Here is a 15808-nt window from a genome sequence, read left to right as displayed (position 1 = left end):
GCATCAGGTCACAGGTTCTTTACCATTGCAGAAATATCATGAAAATCTGTCAGATTTTAGCTCGCTAACAGTATTGTAAGTGAGAAGCAGCATTGATTCTCACAATGCTGACAAGAATAAAAACACTGAAAGTTCTCAGAGTATTAATAAATATGAGAATGTCTGAATACCTCTGAATACATTTTTCTACATATATTGTTAGGGAACCTCACATGTAAAGGGACTGATTAAACAATCCTTTTTCTTCACACAGGGCCTATAAATAAACACACTTTTAATATTTTTCCTGTTATTTTAACCATTATGTAACTCTTTAAAATGGTGGAATTCTATGGTCTATTGTGCCTTTTCCTGGTAGACCATAAATCCCCACAGCAACAAGCATTTCTTCTCTTGTCTTCAGGACTGACTTGACAATTGCTTCTGCTGATCTGCTGCCTATGTAGGAGAACTCAGTGGAGACCCAGCACAAAAAAGCAATGATAGAAGATACTGAAGCCCCTATAATAAAGCCTTTCCTAACTGTTGGCTGTGCAGTAATGAGCAAATGAAGCAAATGAAAAAAAAACACCAAAAAACCAAAAAAAAAAACCAAGAAAACTTCTCCCAAAGTCACCTGATCCTCTTGCATGATATTTAGTAACTTGCCTCATAAAACACTGCTTATATTTCAGCTTCTGTTGATCAATTATTTTTTTCCTTCAAGTATATGGGAGGCAAGGAAAGGTTAGCCTTGCTTTGCACATTTGTAACAGTTGAAGGAGTCTCTTTTAGTGGTGCAACGCTCATACTGTGACACCTGCATTGGCATCAATGGGACTATCCGTTCTCAATGGATAGAACCTTAGAATTTCTCCTTGTGTTTAATGAGCACAGTATCCTGCTTTATACGTGCCTCAGCATTTCCATGTGATGCTAAGAGATGATTGATAGCAAATTAAGAGTTGTTTCTTGAGACATTACAAAATACTAATTATAAATGGAAAAAAAACTAATTTCACACTCAGAAAAATAAAATTATAAAGACAGATTTTAAACAGCTTATCTGGTTGATTATTAATATTACTTCTATATTTTCATGCTATACTTGTTAGATATCATTCACTGCTCAAAATTTTAGGTGTAAACATCATAAGCTTAATGAGACCCTATACTGTAATTATCCTGACAATCTCTCTGCATAGGCAAGGAGTATGCCCTGCCCTCTAAATCTGGGAAGAAGTTTCCACATGTCAGGAATTCAGGCATCCTGGCAGGGCAACACAGTCAGACAGTGCTGATTCCTGATATTCAGTAGATTAATATTACACTTAGTCTAGCCTAATTAATGACTATTTGAAAATGTCTCAATGGTGAGACGTATCTGAAGTGTATAGATCTAATTCTCTGTAAAATCATACTAATATAGAATCATAGAATAGTTAGGGTTGGAAGGGACCTTAAAGATCATCTACTTCAAACCCCCCTGCCATGGGCAGGGACATCCCACTAGACCAGGCTGCCCAAGGCCCCATCCAACCTGACCTTAAACACCTCCAGGGATGGAGCATCCACAACTTCCCTTGGCAAAAATCTGTTTCTCTTTCTGCTTCAGACAAAAACCATTTTCCTTCACATAAAGGATTATTGGATTCTTTCAAATAATTACTTTACAACTGATTAGTTTGGCATTGTTCCTGTTGCTATCCTTCATGTTAAGAAGAGAAAACTTACTCCTTGCCAGCAAACACTCAGAAAACAGTCAAAAAAGTATTAAATAACCACCACTTCCCACTTGGTGAAGTATCCAAGCGTTCAATATCTAGACCAGGTTATAGGGTTTGAATCAGTTGATTGGGCAAAGAACATATTCTGAAGCAAAGTAATATCTTACAGTGTAGCTATTGAGTGAATGTACACGAATAGGCATAACAGAATCCAAAGACGTTAAATTCTGAAATGTCAACAAAAGATGTTACATTTTGAGAAAGGAATGCAGTTAGCAGCTAGCTTGCTTACACCTGGAGTCATTGCTGTCAGTGACAAACCATGTTATTAATTAAACAACTTCCCCCCTCCCTTGATTCCACAACAGGGAAAATAATAATCTGTTATTTAAGTATTTTATTCCCTGGTATTGACTGAAAATTAATATTTGTACTCAAAAGAATAATTTGTGTGAAAGAACAAGACTCTTTGCTTCCAAAGGTTTGGCTTTCTGTCGAGTGGTGTAATTGGTATCAAATCATGACATCACCTGTGTGTCTCACCAAATTACCCAGTAAACAATAAATATGTAGTCAACAGAATTGTGACCTCTGAGCAATAGATCATGTTTATCTATCTCAGCTTAATGTTGACCTGTAACAATTTTAACTTCTGTTTACTTTTGTCTATTTGTCATTGTAAATACATAGCACAAATATGTAATCTACAGGAGCAAGTGAAAGGCAATACACAATTGGGCAGAAGCAATTGGGAAGCTTCAAACTGTGGTTAATATTTCTGGCTGGCTACTAGAGAAGCTGCCAGCACATGCTTTCCTGTGAGTGTAAAACCCTAGGAAGTGAAGCTCTATTAAACCATTTGAGGGGGCAACACAGCAGGGCCTGAGGATGGGAACATAAAACTGAGGGGATGAAATTTGGACAAAGCCATAATCATACCTTCTACCATTACCACAGTGAGAAAACAGCTTGGGGAAAATCTTTGGCCGAAGCAGTAGGAGGACAGATAATTCCCTTGAGGAAAACAAGAATAAGTGGAGCAGAGTATAATCCCAGAAATATTCTAGAGGCAAAATTTAGCTAGTACTCATTTAACCCTTTAATAATCCATCACTTGAGACTGGGATTTCAGAACATGACACATTAGGCTTCTCAGCTCTATCTCCAAAATCAAACTCTTCTTCCCTTGCAAGATGTGAGTAGGTTAAATTCTTTCATCTTCTGTGCTATTTGAGTGTTAGAATCTTCAACACTACTTTCACAGCTGTCTCATGAGAAAGTCAAACACTAAAATACACACACACCCCCCCACACACCCCTTAAAATTTATGCAGGTCTTTACCTAGCAGTTTCTGTAAAGGAATGTTAATGAAGCTATGAGCTATACTTAGCATTGTAAGCCAATTTCCTTATGTCTCTTAGGGCTGCAAAGAACCACCTGTCTGATTGTGGCTGTAAGCCAGAAAACAACTGTGTGATTTACGCCCACTAGTTTCCTATAAGCTGTGGGAGTGTAACCTTAACCACCATCTTCTTGCACAAAAGATCCTGAGAACCACCTTTTATTTTTTTTCCTCTTTTTCCCCAGAAGAGCATACTGAATTAAATATTTCATACACTTCCTGCCTCCACACTCTCTAAGCCTTTCTCTTTAGGAAAGGAACTACTATTTTTCATGCAGCTTGAAAAATGCTAACTGAGTCAAGAAATCCTGTGCTACATCACGACCCTAACTTGTGGAGTCAGGTCTACAGAGGTAGTAATACACTGTAATCTCAGCAATATTAGGGCAGTCACACATCTGCAGAGTTTTCAGAATTTAGCTATTATGCTACAGCCAGTCTTACTGCACTATCCAGTTCCAGAGCTGAAATGGTGAACTCCTATCCCAGGCTTTTGAAGCATCCATCTCTACTAAAGGATTTGTTTATGACATGTTACTTGGATGATAATTCATTTTATTCACAGTTATAGATCCGAATGGAAGAATTTATGAAGCTTTGTAGTATTTAGTAAGTTAAAGAGCCCTAAATCAAGAATAGTTTGTTTAGGAGAAGAAATATAGCAACACTAAGATATCAGAAAAGAGAAATCATACAGTAAACAAATATATTGTCTCCTGATTTGCAAGATTAAAGCTTACTCACAAGTCTCTAAAATAAATTCCTCTCAAAAGACTCCAGCTGGCACATTAATCTGTTTGTGTGGTGTTCTGTGTACCTCTCTGAAGACCTACAACCAAGTCTTTCATGTACTACTTCTCTGTGCAGTTCACTCTTTCCAAGAGATGCACCAACTGTGTAGAATGAAATTTATATATACAGCAGCATGACAAAGCCTTCTTTCTAGCTGTCTGTAACTCTATTTTCTCCTTTCTCTGTGGTTATTAAATACAAATGATTGTTTTAAAATTAGGAAGAGTGAAGAAACTGACTGTGAAAAATAACATTCCGCCATTTGATTGCATCTAGTAAAAGAAGCTGCTTTTTAACACCATGAGAATTTGGAAATGTATTAATATTTGCTTCCCATATCCACCAGATAATTTTGCAAAATTGCATTCTCATATTCCTTATTCGTGCAACTAAATGAGGACAATTCCTCACTTCAAAATTCCTTGTACCCCTTTTCATGTTTGGCCTGAAAACTATTGCGAAAAAATTAAATGCTTCAGAAGCAGTTTTTATCAGATAAAATTTTACACAGGCTCTATTCAATACAAGCAGATTCAGCAAGCAGGATGCTTTAAACCATCCCCAGTTGTCCTCAACATTTCTCAACAGTTTCAACTATGGCATTTTATCTGTTTTTATCTCGTCTGATTTTCCACTCATAACATTTCCTTAGCTCATTTTACTCCCAGTACCATGTGGTTTCAGTAATTGTTCGGAGTCAGATTGTGCTTCATTCAGCGCCCATGCCCTAACCCAACAGCTCTGCTAAGCACAAGCTCCCATCTTAACATAACAACTGGTTCCAGCTGGCTCACACTGGGGACCCTTGGAGATACACACTGTCTACAGGAGCTGGCTGGCTGAGAGAATGCCGCAGCCCTTCATGACACACTGCAGCTGCTGGTTCGCAGAGTATGGACTGGGGAGGCACACCGATCCCCGTCCTCGGGAGGCAAAAATATCCCCAGCACTTTCTGTAGGCAGTATAGCACTGCTACGCTGCTCTTACCTGGCAACTGGTAAACCAGAAACTCAGAGCTCTTACTGATCAGATAAGCCAGTTGCTATTACAGGGAAAGAAAGAGAAAGCTGCATCCCATTCTGTTAGGTTGCTAAAATGAGTGACTAGCTAAACAGATAAACTAAAGTGTGATATTTCAGTTCAGTAAGGCATTAAAAGACTATCTATACTTAACATGATTTATTTTCTATTCTCTCTCATCCCACATTACTGTGCAGGTCAGTATTTAAATGGTATCTTACAAACTTATGTGATAACCAAATTTTTTTTGTGTTCATTTTTCTATATGTAGCAACAGAAAGTTGTTTCACCCAGCCTAACGTGGCTTTGGATTTTTTATTTCCTGAGAGTGCACTATTTTTCCTCCTTTAGCCCTTTTCCTACAAGGTATAAAGATCTCAGAGGAGAAGGTCAGATGTGAAGAACCTTATTTCTTTGCAAACAGTGAGATTTGATGGGTGGAAGGAGGGGTTGACATGGGGGGAATGGTAGCTGCTAGGTATATCTTATCACAACTGGGCTTCACCAGTAACAAAACCATTATGCCAAAAGTAACATGAGGGTGGAAGATGGGGATGTCTGTCACATCCTGCAACCTGATTTCTTCTGTAATGTGTTTTTGGCCAGCTGTCAGGATTGCATCTTACGAAACAACTCTGGTGTGCCTTTTCTCCCTCTTTATCTTTAATTTCTTCCCAGAATTGTGCCTTCAGGGGATAAAGAAATTGTTTGTTTCTTTTTTTATTTAATCAGAGATAAAGGGTTTTGTCATATAATTATTCTCTGTGTTTTGTCCACAGGGCAGTTGTCCCTAGATTCTGATCATGGTCCAGGATGCTCATCTCAGCTACACGATCCAAGAAGCACATGTTAGGATGTGGGTTTTTCTTACTAGTGGTTTCCTGCCTATGATTTAGCAGTTGTCATTTTTTTTCATAAGAAAGGACCAGAATTTATTCGCTGCAATAGAAATTATCATCATAGAAAATGGTACTGCCAGGTTATAATGGTGCTTTATTGCTGAGAAAATTTAAGGAAGCTCATGCTGATGATACCCATGGGGAAGGAAAAGACATGAACACAGCACAAGACTTCAGAGATTTCATAAAAATCCTTCTGCTCTTTTTTAAATTATTAAAATAATGCAACAAAAAAAAAGATGGCGATAGAGAAAGACAGAGTAATATGCAAAAAAAAAAGGATGTTCCTAGTATTTGTCAGATCTCATGCTTCCCTTTCTCATTTATATTTTGGTTTTGTAGCATTAGGTCTTCATTAGGTTACATGGATTTGTCAGGAAAGTCAGGTCATATGTTAGCATTGTAAACAGCTGTGCTTGAAAAGCTGTTTGTGTTTTAAATGAATGGATATGTTATTATAGTAAGATACGTGCTTAAAATGTAACTAACTGCAGTGTTTTTTTCTTTAAAAGCATGTCTCTAGTGGTAGGGATCTAATTTTGTCCCTTTAGGGCTAAGTAAAATCTTTGCTATTACAAAGATCAAGCACTTAATACTTGCAAACTGCCTTTCAAAATATTAGTGTCAGGAGCCAAGTAAATGGTCTTTTGGAATTCACAGACTCTCAGAACCATCTAGGGTTTTTTTTCAGAGCTCCTTTTCTGATGTTTGCAATCAACCCAGGAGCTTTTTGGCTTATTTGCTTTTGTAAAAAATATGTACATCAAGTTTATTTTTCTAATTCTGGCTGCGATAGGGAGAGAACCACCTGTAACAAGCTATCTACTCATCAATGATCAACTAATACAACAGGTATAACTTTCAGAGTCCTTGTAATATTTTACATTTTGGAAAAGTCCTGTTTCCACAAGGCTGCATGTTTAAAAAACATCTTTAGTCTATAAATCCCAGGTAGAAGTCTCAGCTTCTGTTACCAAGCTGCATTTGTTGATATACAGATGATAACTTTTAGGTAATACAAGCTTGATAAGCATGCTAGAGTAGATGAAAATGGTGGACATCACTTTATAAAGCACTGTGAAGAATATACTCAGATAATATGTAATGGGTATATACCACTAAACCCCATAGTATTTAAAAGAACGTGCTGATTTGAAAACAGAAGTAGTTTGATCAGTTTAAGGAGTCCCAGAACAGTCTGAGCTGCAACAGTGTTATACAGTGCCTGGCCGTGCTTTGTAAAACGCTTTCTTCTCACAATCAATACAACAGAAAATACAACCTGCAGATAGTGAAGCAAACTTACTTGTAAATGTCTCAGTGATGAATTCATATTTGAGTTCTAATACTCCACTTGCACTGAAATAGTCAGTGAGTTCCACACTAGTCCTTCTCCAAGATAAAGAAAAACTAGGGAAATTATTCACGAATGTTTGCATGAATCCTAAATTGCTCTTCTGTTCAAAAGTGTTCACACCCCTTTTGGTGATTAATCCATGAACATTTGTGCTAATGGACATCTGCCCACACAAATGTTTGGCTCTTCACTAAGTGACAACTTATTTTATTTGCAAATAAGGTATTTGTGCCCCAGTAGGGCACTCACCATCATCCAGTCAAAGAGTAGGAACAGTGCCATTTGATTTAGGTTACTAATCTTCTATAATGAATTGTGAATAGGCAAGAATATAGTGGAATTAACAGTTGAGGGATACCAAGTGAGTAGAAATGTGCTCTGGCGGGTATTTGGCACTCCAAACAACGAACAAATACAGGGCTGTTGTTAAAATTATAAAAAGGGCTGCATCAGATAAGATGTTTCTGTAACCAGTATATCTGTTATAGCTGTCCTACTACAGCTTGGAATCTGCCAGGTCTGAAACTTGACGGATTTGAGTTTTAGAAGAGAAAATTTGGTTTAGAAAGGTGGCCAAAAAACAACATATATTCTGCAGCTTTTGGTTTCAGAAGTGAGCTGGAAGTGTTAGGAAGGCAGGCTTCTGATGAGGTTTTTTTTGCTTGCAAGCTTGGCAATATCTCAGAGCTGTTTTCTTAGCTATGGATTTTTCAGGTGGAACTCTTCGACATTTAACCAACAGCTTCAGGAATCTGCTCTTTTCATTCAACTGACAACAAGGACAGGGGGCAACTGTATTAAAAGTACTTCTCTTTTCCCTTACCAGAAGCACATAGAAAACCCAAATCTCTAACTTCTTGCTTCAATGAAGAGAAAGAAATGGAGACAGGGCTTTCTTAATAAAACAGTGGAAATGGCTATTTAATTTGCCACCCTTCCCTCAGTAGGATCTCTTTTGAGATGCAGCATTTAAGATGTATCCAGTGGGACTTGGTTATCTGAAAGAACAGCATAAGAGAACACCATTGCAATCATAAGAAACTGTCCACTATGTTGATGTATCTCTGCTATGTTGTGGCTTAAATGAAATATTGAAGACCAGTAATGTAGGCATAGGAACGCTGAATTGCTTTGAGGAGGTGCAACTGCTTAAATTGGAAGTAAGGTCTACCCTCTCAAAGATGATTTTCCTGTTTGTTTGCTTGCATGGCTGTATGGGCCAGGAACCTTTCTATTTGCAAATATCTAACAAAATATCTGTCTGTCCTTAAGGAGCTGGATATCTCAGTTTATACACAAAGCAATTCAAACTAATAGCCTTACAGGAAATCAGCAAAACAGCATTGGCTAGTGTGCCAGTCAAGGGGCACAGGAAACCAGCTGACTGCCTGCTCATGAATCTTTGACAGTCTTTGCAAGAAAGGAAGTTTTAAAATAAAAACTTTAAAAGTGGTATTGGCTGATAGATATCTCAAAAAAATGTCGCTTCAGAGTGGTGAAGTATTATTTGAATGCAACGGCTTAAGACTTTAATTGCTCAATAAGAAGCAAGGAACCAGTGATTGCATACATATCTGTGGGAAATCTCAAGCTGAAATCCTTTTCTGATAAAACCTGAGACTTGAGTTTGTATTGTTCTGAACAAATGCATACTCAGTCTAAATCATGGAAAATGACCCTGCCCAGCAGAAGTTCTAATTTCAATGACTCAGCATCTTTGGAAAAATATACATTTGTAATTCTGAGCATATTGGTCATTCTGTAAGTACATCCAACAAATAATAGCTTTAAAAGTTAACAGTTTTCAGTGACCAGCTGCCCAGAGTAATTCTTTTTCTTGAGACACATCACATCTTAAGAAATGTATATCCTCAAATAGAAATTCTAGTGCATTTTAATTGCATATTTGATTGATTTTAGATGTCTGGAAAGTTCAGGCCTAATCAGGACTCGTATGGGCAAACTGATGAAACCTGACACAGAGGAGGTTGTGGTGATCCAGCACACAGGGCTCACACCCCATGGTTGTCTCTCAGCAAGGGCCGGTAAATCAAACTTTACATTCCAAGATCTTGACTGCTTTTAGTCTCTGGTGTTCCGGCAGTGCTCTTTCTTAGCATTAGGATACTAGCTGTCATACCTTAATCAAACTTCCACAGAGAAATTGCAGTAGGCCTAATTCTGCGCATGCTGAAATAGTCAAACTGACTTTAGTGGAAGCAGAATGAAATTATAAACCACTATAAACTAACAGTTCCTGCATAATTTCATTTTGACAGATAGTTTTTGCTTTTTTGTCCTCAGCCACTTACTAGTGTTATGTCCCTTTAAATTGTCCCCCTCTTCTACCCTAGAGTTAATCACAATTGTGTGAGAAAGGAAATTGTCTTTTCCCCGTATACAGCATATGACGAGCTTATGTCATTCCATGAGAAGTTCTAGGCTATTATATCACCATCGCTACTTCTGCTGTGAGCACAATATTCTCCCAGTCTGCAGTAGCACTGTTAGCTCATTTTTAGTTCTGATAGAAAAGAAACACAAACAGAAGCTTGGAGAAAATGATGGTGTAATTACTATTCAGCCTTCCTGGATATGCCAGCAGCATTTGCAATATTCTTCTCAATATATTTAGCAGTGGAGTTTGTGAACTATTTTGCTCACTCTCATTTCACCTCTGGGAAGCTGCCTTCAGTATGTGCCTCTTTCACATACTTCTTACATTAACACTCACAGTTAATATTAAAAAGTGTAACAAGCAAAATGGATGCTGGTCTAACCTAGGCTGTCTGCTCTTGTGTTACAGTCCTAGTCTCAAAAAGAGTTGGACAAGCAGTTTTCTCACTTGCTTTTTATTGCCAGCTCTCATTTGGATGTTCTTGTAAGCTGCTTCTTTTCTTTCTTGCCCACTGCACAAGCCCAGGATTGTGTAATGTGCAATGAGGAACAAGGGTAGCACAGACTGCTCCTGCATGCCCCCTGCCACACCAATTGTCTTGTTCATTAAAAGCTCCTATTGACTTTAAATCAGTTCCACAGGGCTTTGTGATGACAGAAATTTGCCCAGAGACAATTTGGCTGCATTTTGTTTTCAGGCTTCAAAGAATGTTGTGCTTGTACATGTAGTTCAGACAGAATTACTGATAAAGTTGGACTGGGATTAACAAAAATTGCTGCTGGGGCCACAGATGTAAACTCTGAAGTTGTGATACGTCATGGAACATCAGGTTTTTTATCTGACCTTTATGGCTTTTCAAATCTTTGTGAATTGGAGACAGTCATACACATAGTGTTTGTTTTCAACTTTCTGCCTGGTTTAGGATTTCAAATTTTATGCAGACATTCTTGCATGCATCTTTTACTGCAGGAACTTCAGCTTGAGGATGCTCATCACAGTCAAAAAGGATAAATCTAAGACCTTTAACATGTAAGAATAAGCATTATCCTTATATTGTATTATCTTTGTTTTGTTATACGTAACATTTGGTATATTTTCTATGCAAACCATTGCAATGTTCTGAAAAAATGATATTTTTGGAAGCCAAATAAGTTCACATGCTTGAATTTTAGATATCGTCTAGGTAGCATTGGCCAGATTAGACAGCATTTTACCCAGCAAAAGATTTTCAGCATTTGAATCAACAGTAAAATCTGAACAGCAGAGGTGGGAATGGGGGGAGGGAGGGATTAATTACTTAAAAAATTTAATTTTAAAATGAAAAATGTTGATTTTTCAAAGCAGATGAAACAGCATTTGAGTGCTCTGAAGCTGTTATTATAAATTCTTAAACAGGATATGTACTCACACCAACTCTTTTCCAGGAAAATATTTTTCCAGAAATCACAATAGGAAAATATAAAAAAAAGTCTGGCAAAGACTTGTGCTGAGATCTATACCTGAATCATTGAACAAGTCATTTCAAGAATTCCACCTAGAAAAGAGTGACTTTACGTTCTTGCTGTGGGAGGATGGAGGAAGGAGCCTCCCTAAAACAAGTAGCACAAATCGTTTGCTACAGCTAGGGGAAGAAAAGTAGGGCAAACTCTTTTGGGGTTTATTGTCACAGAATATTTTCACTCTGAAATGTTGATAATTAGATAGCTATACGAGAAATATTTAATCTAGTAGCCAGACACTCTTTTGCACACATTAGTTTTAAGTTCACAAGGGTTCTTCTGTGATTATACTTATATGGTTTACTCAAATATTTCCAGAAATGAAAACTTCGGCTTCAGGGCCAATTTTTTTCCCCAAACAAGTTCTAAAAGTTAAAAGCTCCAAACAGTCCCCCCACCAAAAATTCTAAAACTTCCCAGCCAACTCAACTTATGTGGCAATATTAAACCAACACTTTTAATTTAATGAGATATACTATAGTTCACATTTTAGGTTAAATAGCATATCACATTCAAATGAGATTGACAGCTCATGGGATAACTCAGTGTATTTAACTCCAGAGGTTACTTGATTCATCTAGGTGGGCCTGGTGGAGTCAGCTGTTTGACATCCTTATGGGATGTTACATCTTTCTTGTTTACGTCCTTATCATCCCTTTCAGTCTGACCCTGTTTTTCACACCACTGGTGCAAATGGACCGCTTGCCCACAGCCTCTGTGCTCTCACAAGCAGGGGGAAGGTGCTAGGAGCAGCCTTCACCTGGGCTGTGCAAGGAGCGAGCTTTGAGACCTCTCCTTCCTGCATGGTGGGAATAAAGAGAGGGGAACATAATCTGGCCTCTGGTATTTTTAGCTACGTTAAGAGAGGCAAACTGAAGAATTGCCATGCCTCTGATTTATAGTCAGGTTAAAGGACAACAGCTCTTTCTTCCCTTCTCTGGATGCTTCACCCTTTTATCCTAATACACATATGGCTGGTGGCCTAGGGTGTGTATTTCTAGTCCCCTGAACAACAGTACCACAAAGAGTGTATTAAGCCCCTTTTTCATCAGTATCATGTAATTATCAGGAATCTTGTGTGACATCTTGTGCAGCATCAAGCTACTCTGTCAATATCTACAAGCTTCTAAAGGAGTTTGTGCCTGATAGCGGATGTTTAAGTTCTTTTTCTTCAGGTCTTTTTTCTTTGAAATTATTTTTAGTACAAGTCCGCATAGAGAGACATCATATGCATTTATGTCTGAACAGTTGGGTACAAAAAATGCTAGGTGGATTACCATAGGATGGCTTTCTACAGTTACTTCTCTAAGTAGATGTATTATGTATAATCAAAAGTAAGCAGATTATGTATAACTAAAAGTATATTATGTGCATTTATGTACATATGCACCTGTTATGCATGTCTATTATATATGTGTATACATACAGCTTATATTTATACTTACATATATATATTGTATTTAATTTTTTATTTTTTTTTATATATTATATGTAATATATGATTAAAACTGGCATCATTCACTGGCTCCTGCTGTATCAGAGAGCTTCCCTGCTGAGCCCAGCATGACGGTCATGAAGGACTGTTTTGTATTAGGACCTTTGAGCACTCACGTCATAACATTCAAGCCAAATCCTCAAGGGCTAAATCCACAGAGGTACCTTTGGAGGTTCTTCTGATGCTGCTGGCATGCTGTACATCTCCCACTGCCCACTCCTAGGCTACCCGGCGAGCTGCCTAAAGTGTGTGAGGGCTCACAGTGGTGATGCATGCAGGGTGCTCCCAGTGCCGTTGGCAGGACTTGAGGCTGGAAGCAGCATGCGCACAGGCTCACAAGTGCTAAGCATGAGTCCCAGCCACTGGGGACTCCTCAAGGCCTCCAAATGATTGAATCCCTCCAAGTGGGGACTGTTTACCTCTCCTGGCAGAGCACTGAGGGGCAGAAGGAAAGGCATCAGCTGCCCTAGGACAGCTATGAGGGAGCAGGGATCTGCTGGAGGGTCGGGAGGCTCCAAAGGGACCTGAACAGGCTGGAGCCATGGGCTGAGACCAACGGAATGAGGGTTAACGAGGCCAAAAGGCGGGTCCTGCACGTGGGGCACAACAACCCTGGGCAGCTACAGACTAGGAGAAGTCTGGCTGGAAAGTGCCTGGAGGAGAAGGACCTGGGGGTGTTGGTTGAACAGGAGCCAGCAGGGGCCCAGGTGGCCAAGAAGGCCAAGGGCATCTTGGCTTGGATCAGACACGGAGTGGCCAGCAGGGCCAGGGAGGTTCTTCTCCCTCTGTACTCAACACTAGTGAGACCGCTTCTCGAATCCTGGGGTCAGTTCTGGGCCCCTCCCCACAAGAAGGATGTTGAGGCTCTGGAGCGAGTCCAGAGAAGAGCAACGAAGCTGGGGAAGGGGCTGGAGAACAAGTCTGAGGGCCCTGGGGGTGTTTAGCCTGGAGAAGAGGAGGCTGAGGGGAGACCTCATTGCTCTCTCCAACTCCCTGAGAGGAGGTTGTGGAGAGGAGGGAGCTGGGCTCTTCTCCCAAGGGACAGGGGACAGGACGAGAGGGAATGGCCTCAAGCTCCACCAGGGGAGGGTAAGGCTGGACATCAGGATGAAATTTTTCACAGAAATGGTTCTCAAGCTCTTGCAGAGGCTGCCCGGGGCGGTGGTGGAGTCCTCATCCCTGGAGTGGTTTAAGGGACAGGTGGACGAGGTGCTGAGGGACATGGGTTAGTGATTGATGGAAATGGTTGGACTCGATGATCCGGTGGGTCTCTTCCAACCTGGTGATTCTGTGATATCAGTGCAAATCTGTTTCTATCTCAAGTTTCACATCAGGAAACACCTCCAGTTTGGGGAGGAGATCACAGCCTTTCATGTCCCGAGAAAAGGCTGGAGACTGTGGAGCAAGGTGTGGACAACTCCTCTCTGGCTCAGAATCTCCTCTCCAGTGGGAATCTTGCCGCCAACAAAGGCAAAGCATACTGTGCAGGGCACTGTGCACAGGCTGCCTGCCCTTGTTTCACATCCAGCAAACTGGGCAGTTCTGAGTCAGGATGCCTTCTGTTCACAAGGGAGACACAGTGGAAAGAAGATCAAGCTCTTCAGCAATAATTTGCTCCTTCTTTTTCATTTATTTGAAGATTGGAAAGCATGTGCATAGTCTATAGGTGTGAACTCTGCCCGTGGGAGCCCAGCAGACAAAGACAGTAGGACGGGGAGAAGCCAGCACCCACACATGGCCCCTCTTGGAGGAAGTACAGTTAAATCCTTCCATCAGTTCCCCCTAAAACACATTTAGTTTGACACTCATCTGAGACAGCTCTGTTTCCCGAATGAGGAGAGGTATCACAGTCAGTTACTAACAGCTAATCCTATCAAAGCGTGTGAAAGCTGAGTCACAGGAAGATGAAACCCCCCTCTATGTTGCAGTGAGCAGTATTTCACTGAGTGGTTGCTGGTCTTATTTCCTTGCAAACTCCTATGTTTGCACACTGAAGCAGACAGATGACCCAGCAAACAGTTTGCAAATACCAGTCACTTTGCAGCACATCAGCAGCTTTTCCATATGTCTGACACAGCTGCCATGTAAATCCAAAAGCTCCCCACTTGGAATCTGCCTTTTCTGTCCTGGGGCGCTGCTTCGCTTTGATCCCTCTGTGACCATAACTGAGCTTAAGCCACCAAGTCACACAACTAAAACATTACACCACCCCCATCCAAGGAGGAAGGTCTCAAACATCTTCTCTGCTACTAAAATAATTATGAGGCACACACTATGACCTGGAAAATAAAGCAACATTTATCTCATATAGAACTGATGAGAGGACTGCAAAATATGTCTGGGCAGCCAGTTGGTAACTGTAATATATTTGTATTCTTGAAAAACAAGGTAATGCAAGGCCTCCCATAATGAATTAAATTCTAGATAAATTCCTATGAGAATAAACTCTTAGCAAGGCAAGCAAACAAAATCCAGGCTTAAAGTAGTATAAACTTTGACATTTTGTGACTGTTTATGTACCTGTTAATGAGGATATAAGACAATACACTCTGGGTAGTGCAGTGGAAGGGAAGGAAAAAACAAATTGTCATGTTTCAGCTGCATAAAACTGCAACCTCACTCCACTGATTTCTGTGCAACTTACTTTTAGGAAACACAGCTCCACTTCAATTTAGTTTCTATTTTATATCTAATTATAAAAACACTAAGTACTCCTAAGAAGTTTTTTTAAGAAGGCAACAATGAGATACAGTCATAAAATAATATAGACCCTGAAAGTCAGAGAGTTTAAAACAAACAAACAAAAAACAAATAAGAACCGAAAAGCTTCATTTTTTCTTAGTACAGGTCTGAGCCCCAAATGCACTGCAAGTACACTTAAAGACAGTCTCTTTCAAACTGTAATATGCAATGAAACCAATGCTTTTTGTACATACACAATTCTTAAAGCCCTTCTCTATGTGCTGCTGGTATGTGAATTATCATATACTTATGAAGTGGTTAAGACCAGTGTTTTCCACTTTTTTGCTTTTCAAGACGGTGGCAAAAAAATAGTGACTCATCACTGCTTTCTCAGCAATTAGTTTTGTTCATAGCATGTTAAGTTCACATCAGTGCTGTATCAAAATGGAGTAGACATAAATTCTCCTTTTTGACTGCTTAATACAGATATTAGGAGATGAGTTAATTTTCATGGCATTGTCAGGACTAATGCAAAGGTTTAAATCTGCTCTTTCAC

This window comes from Phaenicophaeus curvirostris, chromosome 7 (assembly GCF_032191515.1).
Source record: "Phaenicophaeus curvirostris isolate KB17595 chromosome 7, BPBGC_Pcur_1.0, whole genome shotgun sequence".
NCBI classification, from domain to species: Eukaryota; Metazoa; Chordata; class Aves; order Cuculiformes; family Cuculidae; genus Phaenicophaeus; species Phaenicophaeus curvirostris.
This window is presented reverse-complemented; position numbering follows the sequence as displayed.